This window comes from Rattus norvegicus, chromosome 18, assembly GCF_036323735.1.
Source record: "Rattus norvegicus strain BN/NHsdMcwi chromosome 18, GRCr8, whole genome shotgun sequence".
In the NCBI taxonomy this organism is placed as follows: Eukaryota; Metazoa; Chordata; class Mammalia; order Rodentia; family Muridae; genus Rattus; species Rattus norvegicus.
Window position 1 is genome coordinate 52661789 of NC_086036.1, and position 12450 is coordinate 52674238.

At 44.0% G+C, this 12450-nt stretch overlaps 1 long non-coding RNA gene across 2 annotated transcripts in view; it reads left to right on the top strand.

Annotated features, from left to right (window-relative positions):
* LOC120098149 (uncharacterized) overlaps window positions 1-12238 on the top strand; it is a 62322-nt gene extending 50084 nt beyond the window's left edge. For both annotated transcript variants that reach the window (XR_010059838.1, XR_010059840.1), the window contains exon 5: window positions 11887-12238. This is a non-coding gene — a long non-coding RNA (uncharacterized LOC120098149). The remainder of the gene's footprint in view (window positions 1-11886) is intronic.
* The last annotated feature ends 212 nt before the right edge of the window (window positions 12239-12450 follow it).

Consider the following 12450-nt stretch of genomic DNA (forward strand, 5'->3'; position numbering starts at 1 on the left):
GAGTTGCTCTGAATACAACGCGCTCTTCATAAACAACATTTATTTTCACTTCAAGCCCAGAATATTCAAATGTGCATGCCACGGAAGCCTCCCTCACTTTCCCCAGGCATTTGAGAGAATCCTGGTTACATCTGTACCTTTTGACCTTCATGTGAGTGTGTTTACCACAGCCCGACTCTGAAGAGTTGCTGGGGACTTCAGCCCAAGTCTGGCAGGAAAAGTGGGGACTGCTCAGGCTACAGGGGAGGTGGGAGCAGGAGCTCCCACCTGAGGTGGCCTTGCTGCTCTGTGTGTTTGTGATTCGAGCTTTCCTGAAGCCCCAGGATGCTCTCCTCTCAAATCTGTTCACTCTCCCGCTGGCTGGTGGCCTGGGTGGAGATGTTAGTGAGCAGGCAGATGAAGGTCTCATGGTGGGTTAAAGAGAGACCCTCCATTGCACTGAGTTTACATTGCGTGTTGTTCTTCGTGCCCATCTATATGCACATCATGGAATCCTATGAGCTCATGTCAATGGAAACATGGCTTTTTGTTTAAATACAAGCCGATGCTGCTAACGGCATGCATTCCCACACCAATGACAGTTTACAAAGTACTTTCGCAGGCCTGACCTTGTTGCTTATCTCAGCAAATTCTGGGTTAGATTATTTTCTTCTTTTTCCTGCTGAGGAAGCCAAGGCTCTCAGAGCTTATGACTTGTACAGAACCACCACAGAGGCAGTGGACAGAGGCACGGGAAATACATTTTATCCTGAAACTCTGAGGTCCTTCGGTCACGTTACCCCTAGCTGCCTCCTCTATAACATTTATTATAACGTGAAAATGCCAGGCTCCCAACTCCCAATCACCTTCACGGAAAGGCAGACATGCCTTTCTGTTCTTCCTAGCTATAGACTCTGAGTCAGAAGCCCAGTTAGGAAGGCTCCCTCTAATTCTCTTCTCACTGGTCAGCATTCACCGACCTGTTGACTGGACTCAGTGGACAATAGCCACGCTCTGGCGAGGCCTGCCAGATCCCCTTTACTCCATGTTTCAAAGGGTTGGGCGTGATAGGCTTTGCAGGTGCCTTTTTATAATTCCTGTGGGTATAGTTCTGACTGACAGGTATGAAGATACTTCTACTTAAAAGCTCTGAGGTGTCGTCCCCACCCCTGTTTCCCCTCACACCAGGCTCTCCCACAAGATCTTAACATTACTTCCATGAGTATTTTCTTGAGAGTTCATACTTGACTCTCTGACCTTCTTTATTCCTTTGTCAGTGACCCTGGGAGGACTCCCTCACTACGGGAACCATCAACCCAAATTTGATTAGGGAAGTTGACTTCAGAGACAGGGGGTAAAGGAAGGGTGTCAGAGATAGCTCCCCACGTCGTATGGGCCATCTCATTAATATTTGTTCTCATGTCTTCAGATGAGTAGTTGCAATATTTATTGGTCAACTGAGCTCGTTATTACAATCTTTGAACTTTTCTCCTATCTAAAATAGGATAGAGAGCATCTGGAAGGTGAAGACTAGAGGAACGTGAGTTCTAGAACAGCCTGGGCTAAGTGGCAAGGAGAGGGGAGGTGAGGGAGGGCAGGAGGAAGAGAGCGGGAACACAACTCTATCTTAGGACAATGGTAGGGATTTAATCAGATAGGGTGGTAAAGCATTTAATCTAATAACTGTAGGCGCTATTCAGATGTTCTTGCAATATTTTGCATGGAAATTCCTCTCATAGCATTCTGGAAAACACCACCAATAGAATGAGTTCGAGTCACAGAATACGCCCACAGCAGTGCAACCTTGTATCTCTGTAAATTTCATGGACTTAGAGACAAAAGCCGTTTATACTCATGTAATCCAAATGCCTCGGGATTCAGCAGCTGCTGATTGCAAAGGCAGTCACATCGTATTAAACCTGAGTGTCAATAGCAGCCAGCAAACCCCAGTTGACTGGCTCCTTGTTGACTCAAGGAAGCACAGACTTTTACAGAGCCCCCTCTAAAGAGTGCTCACACTGCCCACAATTATTCCTCACTATTTGCTGATCCCAGATTTGTAGCCATAAGCCCCTTTGCTTCCACAGAATGCTGATGCTAGCCTGCCAGACTGTTCCTACCATTGCTGACTGCTGTGAAGATGGATATTCCTACACATAATGTCTTCATAAAAAAACAGAACAGCACCACTGGTCAAGGCTTAAGGTCCTCTTTGTTGCTTAAGGATAAGGATGGAGGATATTTCTTTTTTACCCTTTTACATCCATCTATGATAGCTTCACTAGGCTGCTTGTGCTGTCAATAGTTGCTGACAAGAATTCTTAACTGCAGGTACCAGAGCAAGGACTCCAGTGAGGCCAGGTTCAATAATTCAACAGATGGCGTGGAGCTTAAAAACCCTTTCCCCATTGCCTTTGTTCTGGATGCATAAGTCTTCATAAAGTTGGAAAGCCACTGGCCTTCTGCTGAATCAGGACTAACGCCATCATGCTTCAATGTCAGGGAGCCTGATGACCACCATATCTCATGGCTACCAAAGGAAGAATGTCTTCTTCTGTGTCTGGTGTGTGTGTGTGTGTGTGTGTGTGTGTGTGTGTGTGTGTGTGTGTGATGCAATTTCAATCATTGCACCCTTTGCTGTCAGTCTCCTTGAGTGTCAGGAGTGCAGAAACCTGGTATCACTCTGCAGCCATAACCTCCTCTCTCCTGCAAATCAAACCCTGTTGCTGTATCTTATAACCAAGATAAAGCAATTACTATTTAAACCACAAGTGACTGCAGCAGCTACAGCCTGCAAGTAGCATAATTTCTCTCTGGAGTAAATAGCCTTTTATTTAGCAAAGATGATGCCCCCAGGGCATGATTTGGAAGGAGCGTTGAAACACAGCAATAGCCGAACCAATCAGCATAAAAAGTAAACGAGGATTTTTTTTTTTCTGGATGAGAAAGCAAAGAAAGCTAGAGCAGGAAGCAGGCAAAACAAGGAAAAAGCCCACACAGTGGAAGGCTGGCAGTCTGTAGGAGCACCAAAGGGTGGTCACTGCACGTTGGCTACCTAGGATGTTCAGAAACAAAGGATGCTTATGGTCCCTGTTCAGAGGCCAACTTCGCACTGAAAGGTAATGGCCTGCACTGGGAGTGTTTCAAGGAGAGTGGGGGAGACTCCCTTCTAAGTGTGAGCAACAGAATGTAGAACACACTGAGGAGCCGTGACATGGGCTGCCGGCCTTTAGGGATTTGCAGGAATATCTGGGAGGAGACTGTCAGCTCCTTTACGTAATTCTCTCAGGTTGGGATGAGCTGAGCTGACACCTGATGACCGTTTCCTTCTGTGCGAGCTGCAGTTTGCCCATCTCTGCTGTGTGAGCACTCACCGATGAGGCTCAGTTCGAGTCAGAGCACTTTTGGTTTTTGTTTATTTGCCGTTGATGTTGTTGTTGTCGTCCCCCACCCACGCACAGTGCTCCTCAGATCCATGTGCCTCTTTGCAGACCATGAGTCAGAGGGAGGAGCAGTGTGTACAATTGACACGATACGTATGCCAACCCTGAATAAAAACTTCAGGTGGGTGCCCAGCCATGGAGAGAACAACTGATGTCCTAGAATTTGGGAGGCAAAAACAAGAGAGAGAGGAAGTGGGTGAGGAAAAATGAAAGAAATGGAGATGGAGGTATGACGAGGTGGGGACTGTGATTCCAGTTTGGTATGGTGACATACATTCCAAACACCAGCGCTCAGGGGCTGAGGCCAGCAGACCTTGAATTCTAGGCCAGCCTGGGGCACTACAATGTACAAAAAAGCAAGCAAACAAACAGAAATTTAAGTTGGCAAGTAATCTTTCTCTTCAGCAGGTACAATCATAAATTCTCAACACCTCGAAGGTGATTTAAAACTAAAGTGCCTACCTCTCAGTTAAGATCCAACACGGATTGCACAAGGCAAGCAGCACACAACATTTTAAACTTCTTAAATGCAGCCTTTATTCAGTAAGCCCAGGTCCAAGAATTGTCAACACTTCAAAGTCAACTTAAAATTAAATGTTCTCTCCCTCTGTGAAGTCTCCTCACAGCCGGCAGTGAGGACATGGCACAGGCAGTGGGGTCCCTTCCTCAAGCTTCGGATAGAGGAGGGACAGAGTTAAGAGGGGGCAGGGATTTCTTACTTGGCTGACACTATTTTAGATGGGTGTGGTCTGTGGGTCTGAGAGGTGTTTGGCTTAGGCCCCTCGATTAGAGCCTAGATAGTTGGATAGATGTTCTTAGCTACTTTCCACCAGGGCCTGTTTGTCCCTCTGGGAAATCTGATTGGATAGGGCAGAAAATTATCTGTAGTATTTCTTTGTTATATAACCCATCTTGGCCTGTGGGAAATACTAATATTTTTCCTCTTGACAAACTCTGAGAGTATAAACTGTCCAATAAAAGGTAGTCCAGGATTTATTCATCCCCTCAATTTACTTTTAAGAAGAGAGCTATATACATGCCTATGTACTCCCTAAACAGTAGTTGGTCACTGGGCTTGAGACAAAAAATAGATAACACTCTCTCTGCCATGGGGGAAACACTGGTCACAGCAGAGTTCTCTTGATGCATGACAGACTGCAGCCCCTCTGGGTCCAGATGGCTATGTGCTCTGTGTAAGTAAAAGCATATGAGACATCTCACCAATCCTTGTCACCAACTGAAATTTCTGTATGGAAATATGAAAACATTTGGGTTGGAACATCTACCGACTTTCTGCTTTAGCTGAAATTCCCCCAGAAGCACCATTGCTTCCCCTTAGAATGTGACTCTCATTAAGGCAACCCCACCCCTGCAGACACCAAGGTTTAGTAAGTCTGCTTTCCTAGCTAGCGTACAATGGTGATTTGTATTATATTTCGTAGATTTCTTTCTGATGACAGGAAGTGGGTGCCAGGGTATATAGAAGGCTATTCACTCTGCAAACTACCCAGTGGACTTCTGGTATAGGGTGCTGTTGTCAGGTTGTGAGATCCCTTGGGGGCACGGAGATTAGTGCCATCAGATCAGTGTCTCAACTGGGTTTCAGTGCGCATGCACCCACTGGATGTATTGACAGAGGCCAAGGCTAAGGGAAGACTGAAGATGATTTGTTTAGTTTGATTGATTGGATTGCAAATCTGGGCCATGCAGCCTGTCAAATATCTAGTCTGTAATGATCTGATATTGGCTGTTTACCTTCATCAAACTAAGTAGATAATCCGCAAAACACCATTTGACTTTGTGACAGACACACAATAATCAGGGCTCATTCAAAGTCAGGGCTTTGGTGGTTACATCTGTGCAGATGGTTTCGACGTTTGTTTCTATCTGTAGCTTGGAATTCATCTCCTAAACAGAAACTCTTATTTTCCACCAGGCATCAGGCACCATTAACAACCTCTCCCACTCACATTTTCCCTCCTAAATATCTCATCCTGTAATTTTCATTTTCCACCCCAACCAGTCAGTCTTAAGTTCTGGGTTCCACTATGACTGCTGTCTCCTTCACCCTTTCCAGAGACCACCAGATAGCATGTCCAAGCAATTTTAATGGCAAAACGTCTTTGAAATATTCCCCCTCCTCTCTTCTCCCACTATGCTATCCCATAACTTCCTCAAGACCCAGCCTATGATTATTACAAACTACATGTTGTTGACCTTGGTGTCCTAGTGCTGCCTCATTCCAAACCCTCCTGCTCCTCTGCCTCCCCCTACCCCAGGATTCTCACTGGTGTGGGCTTCCTCCTGGCAGTTTTAGCATCACAAGACTTGGCTCTGACCTGACTTTCCATATGATCTCTGCTCACACCTCTTCATGCATCCTACAGCACCATCAAATCTTTGCTCATCTGCATTGATTCAATTCCTTCCTCCACTCATACCTTCCTCTGGGACCTCCACTCTCCTCTCTCTAGTCTTCCAACCCCACTCCAAGCCCATCCCAGTCTTCATGAGCCAGCTAGCTACCAAGTCTTCACAGTCTTTCTTTCAGTCTCTTGCCGGGAAGAATCCCCAATTTATCTCCGCTGTACCCTAACAGGCTCTGGTGTACCCTCTCCCCTCTAGACTGTAAGTTCTTACAGGACAGAATTTGCCTAGTCCTTTCTGTATTCTACACACTCCTCATAGATTGCATACAATAGCCACATTTTATTTCCCTGCTTCTCTTTTAGATGAATTCCTTAAGTTAGCAAGAAGTGTAATGAGTTTCACTGTGTCATTTTTATGCATATATGTCATTATACATTGTTGTTGGTGTTTTTATCCCTCTTCCCTGCAGTAGCCGTTCTTAAAATAATGGTTGAATAAGTGAGTGCTTGTAAAGAATGTGGACTTTCCAATATGGTCTCTTCTCCTCTTGTGTGGACTACAACATCTTATATGATTATATAAACTAATATAATGAAAAATTTCCCTTCAAGAACATAGAATATTCTCCAGTGGTTTTCTGCTCTTTGGTAATATTGGTCTTTTACCAATGTTTGTGGCAGTAATTATAAGAAGGAGAAAGGGAAGCCCTGGGAAATGGTTCACTGCAGAGGAAATGAACATGAAAATTCAGGCTATAAATGGAAAGTAATAGGTTTTTCAGGAAGGACATGATGAAAGGTAATAGTCCTCTGGGACAGTGCTGTTTTTAAGAGGAATCTATTTTTTTCCCCAAAGCAACATCTTAGATTGTTTTAAAGAGAGAAGCTGGAGCTGTAGGAACTGTGGGACAGTCAAACCATTGTGAAATCTGACTAGACTTGTCCTGGAATGTTGTAACCTATTGGACTTCATGAGACTAGACAAGATAGTAAAGATGACGATTGCAGTGGAGGGAAAGCGTCATGGTCATGGGTTCCTGGAGTGGCTGTGGTGTAGCCGATCACCCTGCCCTGCAGATGTTGAGACAAGACACTCTACTTGTCTGCCAAGTGCACGGAAGCACAAGAACAAACCAAAGCAGGGGGACTGGACGCAAAGAAAACTGGGTGGAGAATGAAAACTCTAGGAAAGGTAGGATTTTCTTTGGGACATTTCACAGGAATACATTGAAACGAGCATTTAAGGCTTTAGTGCCACGTTCAGCTGGAGTCTGAAGTCATCAAAGTGTTCTATCCAATATCTTCTTTAGAGATCTGAATTAGAGCCTTCTTGTGGTGCGGTGCAATAGGTCACAGAGGGAGACGCACATAAAGAATGAATCTCACTACTGTAATGTATAGCAACTGGGAGGCTAAATGCCATCAGGTTAAAGGCCAGGAACACAGTTTGTTGTTTTGAGACAGGGTTCCTCTGTGTAGTCAAATACGCACACAGGTTCAAATGTACCTCTGCCTAAAGGCAGGCACACAAACTCTGTGCGGTTCTCACTTGCTTCAAGAGGGGCTGTCTGCTGTTGCTTTTTGAGATAGGGTCTTTCACTGGCCTGGAGCTCACCTATTACACTAGGCTGTTTGACCCATGAGTCAAGAGAATTTGTCTGTCTGTGCTTCCCCAGAGTTGGGGTTACAAGTGAGTGCTGCCACAACAGGCATTTAGAAAATATCTTTTAAAAGCCCATTATTTAACAATTTCTTACATGCACCTTACAGTGTACCTTGATCAGATCCTCCCCCAGCTGTTTCCACCAGTGCCTCCCTAACCTCTCCCTACATGGCCCATCTCATTCCTCAGATACTTTACTAAATCTGATTCGTGTTACCTACATGACCAAGGGCAATCTACTAGTAGCTTCTCCCCAATAAACCACACACATGAAAATAACTTTCTCTCCCCCAGAAGCCACCATTTGGGAATAGTTCCTTAGCTAGAGGTGGAGTCACATGAGACCTGCTAGATTTATTCTACAACGTCAACTGTCTTGTCCAGGTCTTATGCAGACGACTGTGGGAGCTTTGGGTCGGTCCATGAGTGTGATAGCCATGCTATGTCCCTAGGACAGCATTTCACAATGTTCCTCCCCTCCCCTAGCTTTTACATTCTTTCTGATCACTCTTCTGTGATATTGGAATCACAGAATTATTAATATAATCTATGGGTATAAAAATAAACATTGAGAAGGCAGCTCGATAACATTCCTATTTGGCAAACAATAGTAGTGTTTTTTCCCCTCATCTCAAGGGCCTGTGAGCTCTCTAGCCATGGGCCAGCTTTACCGTACCAGACATAAATTTCCTCATGTGAATCAAGTCTCAAATCCAATCAGATAATATTTCTGCTATTGTTGTTCTTCCTATGGGTCGCAAACTCCTTCAGCTACTTCAGCCCTTTCTCTAACTCCTCCATTGGGGACCCAGTTTTCAGTCCAATGGTTGGCTGCAAGCACCAACCAGACCCCCCAGAGCTCCCAGGGACTAAACCACCAACCAAAGAGTACATATGGAGTGACCCATGGCTTCAGCCACATATGTAGCAGAGGATGGCCTTGTTGGGAATCAATAGGAGGAGAAGCCCTTGGTTCGATGCCCCAATGTAGGGGAATGCCAGGGTATGAAGGCAGGAGGGAGTGAGTGGGTGGGTGAAGGAGCACCCTCAAAGAAGCAGGGGTGTAGGGATAGGATAGGGGTTTCCCGGGCGGGGGGGGGCACCGGGAAAGGAAATAACATTTGAAATGTAAAAGAAAATATCCAATTAAAAATTACTTGTGTTTGGGTGGATCCTGCTTGGCAGGTCACTATCAGAATGTACAGGGCTCACTGCTACATCAGCCCCTGGCCTACATAGCACGTTGGGTACAATGAAAGCTAGCCAGCATGGAGAAAATTTGCAGGTCAGTTCCAGTTTGATTTATCTCTGTGCTGAAACCTAAGTGTGTTATGTCTTCAGCAATAGAATCTTACAATCTAATTATGATGGGCAGTCAAAAGCAATGGCAGTGGTCTGTGTAGTCTTTAGAGCCTCTAGGACCTCATTGACCAAAAAGGAGGTGTTTCATGCCTGCTATTTTCATTTAATAACCTGTGTCTTCTAGGAGAAGCAAAATAACTCTTTAAAAATTACATTTAAAGTGATCTTGCAAAGTTGAAAATTTCTGTAAGACTTTCTTGTCTATCTTCAGTTTTGGTTAATTCACCCCCCCCCTTAGTCCTCCTCTTCCCATACTTGATTAAGCCTGTAACCCTATCATTTCCCATAGGAACAACATATGTGTTCATAACATCCCCTCCTCCCTTAAGGCCTTTCTTCTTCCTTAGGATCACACTTTCTAGCTTCCTGGCCTCTCCAGACACTCCAAATTAAATATACAAATATAAAAGTTTGAAGCTAGGACACACATGTGAGAGAAAACTTGCAGTGTTTCTCTTTGACCCTACACCAGGTGTCTTCACATGGGTTCAAAGGATTGACTTCGGGTCCTTGTGATTGTAGGGCAAGTGCTTTAATGACTGAACCATCCTCCCTACAACCCTCACCCTGTGTGTGTGTGTGTGTGTGTGTGTGTGTGTGTGTGTGTGTTTGTGTGTGTGTGTGTGTTTGTGTGTGTGTGTGTGTGTCTGTGTTTTAAACCCAGGTGATTGCCTGGGCACAGGCCTTAAACTTCTTTTCCTCTATACTCACATTCATATTTCTGTGATTCAAAATTATCTGGAGCAATGACTCCAAAACATCCAACTTCCGCTGCACCACCTCCCCCAAATTACTGCGTAGGACCTGCCTCCATCTCCTATTGGATACAAACAGACATCTCTAATACCCATAGCTTCCAGTCCTTTGTAAACCCACCCCTTCTGTGGAATTTTCCTGGTCAGCAAGCAGTGAGTCTAATCTTTTATTGGCCTGCTGAAAGCCTGCAGGTGTCATCTGTGATATTTTGCTCCATTTTTTGCCCAGGTTCAGCCAGCATTGCCTTTAAAGTGCATGCAATCAACTGGTATACTCCCCCCTCCTCCAGTGTCCCATTTCTGCCCTTGCTCCTCTGACCCTCTCTTCCTGGAGGCTATACTTAACTTTTTGAAAGTGCATCTTGTCATGTCTCTTCTCCATTCCAGTTCCCCAATAGGCCCTGTCTCACTCCCATTTCTGTGACTCAAAGTCATGTGATGACTGGAGACTCCAAACATAGAGCAAAGACCTCATGATGGCCCCTCAGGCCCAGAAGAGCCTGGCTCCTCATTCCTTTTCTGTTATCTCTTGCTATTCTTCTTTCTTCTTTAGAGCATATACATGCTCTCACACCAGGGTCTTCTTGTGCTTTTTAGCCTCAACATAGACCCCTCTTGTTTGAAATGTTTGCACTGCTTATTCCTTTACCCTTCCTGGAAAGCCTACCTGGAAAATCTTGTTAAAAGTCCCATCTTGTTAAAAGTCCAATCTTGAATGATCTCCTTTTCCTACCTTATATTTCCCTGCAATATTTATTACTAGGCAACACAGAGCACACTTGTTTTATTTACTTGTTTATGACTTTTCTGCACCTCCAGAATAGAAGCCCATGAAAGTAGTGTTCATTTTGAATTCTGTCCACTCAGGTTCTATCCTTGGTGTCTAACACAGTGCCTGACATCAACAGGTTACTCAGACATTATTTGTAAAAATGATTTTTTGACAAAGTATTTGGAAAAAGAGAAGGCTGACTTTCTCTGAGACACGGTGTTTTGATCTGCAGGGCACCTTGACTATTTTAGTCACATCGAACGCTCTTCTTAGTTTTTGTTCTTCTCCAAGAAATAAATGCAACATCTCCTCATTCTTTGCTACATTCATTATTGCTGATAAAAACCATCAATAAAGATTTAAAATGGCACTGACTAAAAATCACTGAAAAAAAGAAATATTTAAAGGTATCTACTAAAGAGATATTCAACCATTGTTTGTTTTTGTGTTAAAAAGAACTATGTGATTTCCTTTCAAAGATCTGATATTCTATTTTTTTTCCTGTTGCTGTGATGAAAACCATGACCAAAGCAATTTGGGTTACAGGGTATAGTCCACCATCAAGGGAAGTCAAGGAAGAAACTCAGGAAGGAACCTAGAGGCAAGAATTGAAGCAGAAACCACAAGGGAACCGTGCTCATTGTTCTGATTTCCTTGGCTTGTTCAGCCTGCTTTTTAAATATAATCCAGGAGAAAGTGTACAATGGTGGTACCATCCATAGTGACCTTCCCACATCAATTATCAATGAGGAAAATAATGCTCCACAGATGTGTCCACAGGCCTATCTAGTGGGGATTCCCTTTTCCAAAATGACTTTATCCATCATCACATTGGCTTAAAACTAGCCAGCACAGTATACATATACATGTACCCACTTTAAGTGTTCCCTGAAGATTCATGCTGCTCAATGTCTAATTTCTTCATCAAAGAAGCAACAGAGTATTATTCCAACCAATTTCTTTTTTACTTTCAATAATAGTTGTAACCTGGTAGAATGTGTTATCCCAGCAGATCATACTTGTCATTTAATAGAATATTTGTACATTTTATTTATCAAGATCTACACCACCCAGAAAGCAGCATACCAAGATGATGATTTGTTCTGATGTCCATTAATATGAATATCATGAAACTTGAAATAGTCAGAATTTCATAGGTGCATCCTCTGCCTAATATATCATGGGATGCAGTTGTTTGTTTGTTTGTTTTTCCCTGTGTTAGACCCTGTGGAAGAGCACAGCGCAGCTCTCCTCATGACAGGGAGCACGGAGGGAATGTGGTTTGGGGAGAGCCTTGAGTGGCTCCAGATCTCTAATAGTGCTCCTACAATGCCATGTTTCTCAGAGTTGTACTGCAGTCTGGAGCTCTTTTTTTCTCAACCTCCCTTTTCATGTTGCATGCACATTGCTGGCTCGCAGGCGTTGCAGATATATTGCCAACTGAAGTTTTCTCTGCCTCTGTGCTCCTTGCTAGCTTACCTTCATCAGCAAGCTCCCCAATAAATATCCAGCATTTAATCCTGTCTTGGTGTTTGCCTCTCAGAAGACCTGAATTGTTGCAAGAGGTCCCAGCGGCAGCAGCGGAAGAATTCATGAGAAGGGATCCGGGGACTGGCTGACTTATTGCCTTGTTGACAAGAAGAATTACATCCTGAAAGGAATAGAGGACACGGGTGCTCTGCAGCCCAATCAATGAAGAATTTACCTGGGATGACAAGTGGAAAATGTCTAGGTGGAGAATAACATCTTTACCAGTGTGATGATTCAGGCATTTGTAAGCTATGGGAATAATATCTATAAAAACTGCAAGGTTGTCTGCTTATTATTAGATTAGTTGTATTGATGCTTTCAGGGTATAAGGAATACTTCAATAAAACAAAACAAACAAAACAAAACACTCAGATTGCTACTAATCGGTGAAAAACCTGAGAGAGACAGAAGCCCTCGGAACCCAATAGAGAGGTCCCCATCCTCTAGTGGGAGAGCAGATATAGATGGGAAGCAGTCTGGGAAGCAGCCTCAGTTTAATAGGGTTTCAGAGTTTGGGTAGGCATGTTACCCTGATTTCACAGGTTGGGACTAGCAGGAGCCCTGAGATCTGAGATAG